A 5,364-nucleotide genomic window follows, 5' to 3' on the forward strand; every position below is an offset into this window, starting at 1 on the left:
TCATGATTTACCTTACTCCACAATTTATGAGATCCATTCCTTTGCTATTGACATCTTCCAAAATATCCTCTTCTTCAATTGGTGCGGCATTGAAACCTACTGGTTTCTTCTTTTCCTCTTTGAGGTACCTGTTGATATAATTTTATTTATATGCAATGAGATTACCTCGTAGTTTGTCATATGTCATGTTGAGAAGATCTTTGTCTTATAGGATGGCTTCCTTGGTTTTCAAAATTTTTGGGAGACTAGAATCAACTTTTAGACCTGCAGGCTGTGAGGATAGATCATCCCTAGTGATTTTAGTTTCCATACGATCTTACTGAATCTAGCAAAGATTGTTTCAATGCTCTCATTTTCTTCCATTTTGAATAGCTCGTATTCATTGACCAGGGCAACTATTTTTGATTTTATGACCTTTGTGGTTCCTACATATTTCATCTCCTATCTGTCCCATATCTCTTTTATAGTCTCACAGGTTTATATCTTATTATATTCTTCCCCACTAACTACACAAAGAAGCAAACTTATAGCTCGTGCATTAGTTTAAATTACCTCTTGTTATTATTTGCTGACCTTAAAGCTTTTAAGGTATTTCATATCAGTACTGCTTGATTCTTTGTCTTTGTCCTTTTTCTTGTATTTGATTCTTAGGATCATCTTTGGTCCCTTCTTAATAACAACCCCGCTTGGAAGTCATTTGATTGGACAAAGATTTTGAATTTGTTCTTTCAGTAAGAGTAGTTTTGTCCATTAAAGTATGGTGGTCATGTAGAGGAATGTACATTTTGAAGAAGATCACTGGGGATTTGATAGTTTTTGATTTGATCCTTGCTCACGTGCGATAAAGAAACACTATTGGTGAGACCTGCTTTGATAACAACTGAAATTCAAGGGAGGGGCAAGGTGGTGAACTAAAAATTTCCTATGAGTCAACTATTGACTCCTCATAATTGACTCTCTTGCAGATCGGTATACTTCACAAAACAAGTTAGAATTGAAATAAACAAGCAAGTAAATAATTGAACTTAAAGTAAAAACACAGAGATTTATCTTGTTCTTAAGATCATGTGACACAGCTTTAGTTCGTATCACAAAGTTGACTCGATCCTATTCCTTATATTATAATTGTAAACTAAGGATAAAAAATTTTTATGAGACTAAGACTGAGACACTTTGAGATTTCTCCTTGATGTTGTGTAACTTTTGTCTATCTTTAGTCTTCTTCTTTTATAGTCTTCAGTTGCTACTTTTCGTTAGGAAACCCAAGATATTTCTTCTCAATTAAGGATTTGAATTGATTTCTTGATTGAGGAATGTTATCATAAGGTATGTCCATATCAGATATGTCCATACACGGCTTTTACTCACGTCCGTATCAGATATGTCCATGACCTTTTCTTTCTTTTTATCTTGGAGTGATTGATGCTTTTCCAAATTTATTCATGACTTTTTCTTCCATTTTATTTGTTGTGGTTGATCTAATCTACCGTGATTCTAGGACTGAGATTTTTCCTCCTTTTTTCTTGTTTTGATTGATTCTCTTAAGTACCATAGATCATGATATGATGTCCTTCCATTCCTAGAGCCGGTTTTCTTTCTTACTTAATTTTCTCTGATTCTTCATATCTTTGTGTGAAACATCTTTTCATCATTAGTAGTCTTCTAATATCCTATAAAGATTAACTCATTAGTTTTCCATTATTAAAACGTAAAGATAGGAGGCTAACACTTAAAGCATTCTTTCTATACCTTACCACATCAAAAAAACTCTCTATTCTCTCTAAATTCCCTCAAGTAAGAGACTTTGGGTTTCTAAAAATTAGGTCATCTAAGGGCTCAAGGGTAGAACTCTCTCCATAAAAATTGATATTTTAGGCATGTTTCCTAATCCTTAATTTATGAAAAACATGTATTTAAATGATTTTGAATGTGGTTATTCAACATAGGTTGAGGGTTTTGAATGATTGTTGTTTGTGCGATATTATATGTTTACATATGCATTAATTATGTTTTAAATAGTCGTTTTGAAATCAATTTAAAGCATGGGTATGGTGAATAAACTGGGGGATTGTGATTTACCCAAATTTTATGAATATTGACAATTGAATTGGTAATAACCCCAACCTAATTTTGTAAAAGTGATTTTGAGTACGAATAAAATTACATTGAACTATTTTTCGAAAAATCACATGACATAAAGTGGTTATTGAAACATGGTGCTTTGATTTAATGAACAAAGGGAGTCATTTTCCCAAGTTAATGGAATTGTGATGGCATGTTGATGTTACTTTGCAAGTGTAGTTGGTATGACGATACCAATAGTGTATACTTTAATTTATATTATGAATCAATGAATGGGAATGTGTGATAATTGTTTTAATGATTCTTAAAAGAGGGTTTTGTAGCCGAGTCGTGAAAGTGAAGGTCCAGAGAAACCAATACTAAAAACGACGGTTGCCGAAATAGAGGTATAAATGATCGATGGTTTGAGTGCCCCTTATTATATGATTGGTATGTTTGAGTCCCCTATATTATATTAAATAATTGGGTGCTTAAGTTACCTTGGTCTTCCAGGAGGTTCGAGTCCTCTATGACGCATATGTACATCCTCTGGTTTGTGCGGCTACACGCACTGGGGCCCTTTCAGATATGGGAAAGTTGGACCAATATAGCCCGTGGGTCCCTTCTTAGGACGGTTGAGCTATACAAATCAAGGATAAAGTTTTAATATGACTACTAATCCTTGTTCCCTTTCCCGATGTAATATTATATATGTATATGATGATTTTCACATGGTTTTGAATTGGATTTAACTTGGCATTATACATGCTAGTACTCAACCCACTAACCGTCTCCAAATGATGTATCTCCACATGATGTAGGAACAAGAGAAACTTCTACTTTTCATGTGTAATGTTATGTGTATCGGCTTGGTTTGTTGGTCGTTTTGGTGAAACAGTGAGCTTCCACACTACATAAGAATTGGACATTTCATCAGTTTCCATCTATAGATTAAAATTAAGAGTTCATATTATCATTATCATTGTTATTGTCATTGCTAGGGTCGGGGATATGTTGCGATACTTTATTGATTTTTAATTTGTTAGAATGCTTAATAGATTACTGTGGACTTGGGTGAGGTCGATTACCGTTCATCGCTTATAGATATGTCTTAACTTCTTCGAGCTTATCTTATTCTAACTTGTTGTATGTTCATAATTCTGTCATCATTGGTGTTTTGGCTAGGCACAGGGGGTGGTCCTTGACCCACAATGGACTTGAGATACCCATCACGGCCAGGCCCTGGTTTGGGTCGTGACAAAGTTAGTATCAGAGCCTAGGTTTGGTGTCATTGGTTATCCATAAAATTGTGTTAAGTAGAGTCTCTTTTATGGGTGTTTAGCATACCACACTTATTAGGGAGAGGCTGTGAGGCATTTAGGAATGATCCCCTTTCTTGTTCTTCTTTTTCGAGCTATAGAGTCTAAGATCTTTAAATCTGCTTTAATTCCCGTATGTTCGCTTTTCTGATCATACCTTCTAAAAGATTTGATGCTTATTGAAACTCTTATATCTCGTGTGAGGACAATATCGATGGAGCTCGTACTACTTAAGGAGTTCAAACCCAGACTAGAGCTCTAGATCCTTATTGTACTACCCCACGTGGAGTTCCATGGTTCGCTCTAGCCCTCTTTAGACACCTCAAGCTAATGTGTCTAATGCTGAGTTTCGCCAATCAATCCATTTTCTTACCCATTTAGTGTTCTCTTAGACCGAGCATGTTTGTTTTATTGCTCCATCTTCTGAGGTCATTAGAGATGGATAATTTATGAGGTTGAATCCTTTGACTTTAACTGGTTCTAAAGTTGAGAAAGATCCTTAAAATTATATTGATAAAATAGAAAAGATTTTCTGTGTGATGTATGCTAGTGATGTGGAGGGTGTGGAGTTTGCTGCCTATCAGTTAAAGAATGTGGCGTATCAGTGATATGAGGAATGGGACTAGTCTAGAGGTGACAATGTTGAGTCTGCTTTGTGGGATGAATTCTCAAGTGCTTTTGTTGATTGTTTCATTTCTCAGGAGTTGAGGAAGGCGAAGGCAGAGGAATTTGTAAATTTGAAGCAAGGTAGGATGATGTATCTTGTTTTGATCATGATCAAATGAATACAATGGACAAGGTCCCTGGATGTTTAAGGAAGCAGTAAAAATGGCACACGTTTGCATAGTTTTGTCCTCTCATGTAACAAATTATGCAGGTGCTACTTGTACTTTTAAGGACACCTAGTCCAATAAAATTCAACCCTATTCATCACTCAACTATAAAAGGAAAAGGATGCTTATTTATTAAGTAGTTTTTGCACATTCAAAATCGAAGAGCTAAAGAAATAAACACAACAAAAACTCAATCCACAATATTGCTCACGTAATGCTCATGTTCTTATTTCTTGTGTAAGCTAAACGAGCGAGTGTTATTGAGTGAAGCTTGATTTGTACCTAAATTACTTAGTCTAAAAGAGTAATGATCTTTTATTGTTGTTTGAGAGTACTTTAGGTAGAGTTCCCTAAGCTTGAAGAGTTAACCGGTGTTGAGGGTTCTTGGCAAAGTTTTCAAGATAGGCTTGTAGTAGAGTTATTACAAGAAGGAGGAACCTAGAGTTAGGTTCAGTCTAGTCTGTAATCAAGAGTTTAATTATAGTGAAGTTTTAGGTACGTGTGAGGGAAAGCCATGGTTTAATCTCACTTGAGCATAGGGGTTTCCACATTAATTCTTGTGTTCTTTAAGTTTCCTGCACTGTGTTGAGTTATTGGTTCATTTACTGTGGTTTTCCTATTAATAATTTTGAGGTACCTAGTCTCTCACTGAGTGGTGCAACCTCCAAGGGTTCCAACAATTGCTATCAAATCCAGAACACTCTAAAAGGTTCACATCTAGAGTGATTTGGTTTGTATATCTGCTCCACCTAACCTAGAAGAAGGACAATCTTCCACGAGATCACCTAGATTTAATGGAAAATATTATACATGGTGTAAAACTAGGATATTTGACTTCATTATGGCTGAGGATAGTGAGCTGATAGGCATAATTCTTGATGGTCCTTATGTTCTTGTTAAAGAAGTCAAAAAAGAGAAATAACAAGAATGGTTGTTAAAAGTAGGAGAGAGTACGATGATGAATATAGAAAGAAAATTGAGAAAAATTACAAGGCTAAGAAATTACTAGTTTGTGGTATAGGGCCTGATCAATATAACAGGATCTCAACTTGTGAAAATGCCAAAGAGATCTGGGATTACTTGAGCACTACTCATGAAGGCACTACTGATGTGAAGGATTCTAAAGTAGACATGCTGATAACTCAGTATGA

The sequence above is a fragment of the Capsicum annuum genome, chromosome 10, assembly GCF_002878395.1.
Source record: "Capsicum annuum cultivar UCD-10X-F1 chromosome 10, UCD10Xv1.1, whole genome shotgun sequence".
NCBI classification, from domain to species: Eukaryota; Viridiplantae; Streptophyta; class Magnoliopsida; order Solanales; family Solanaceae; genus Capsicum; species Capsicum annuum.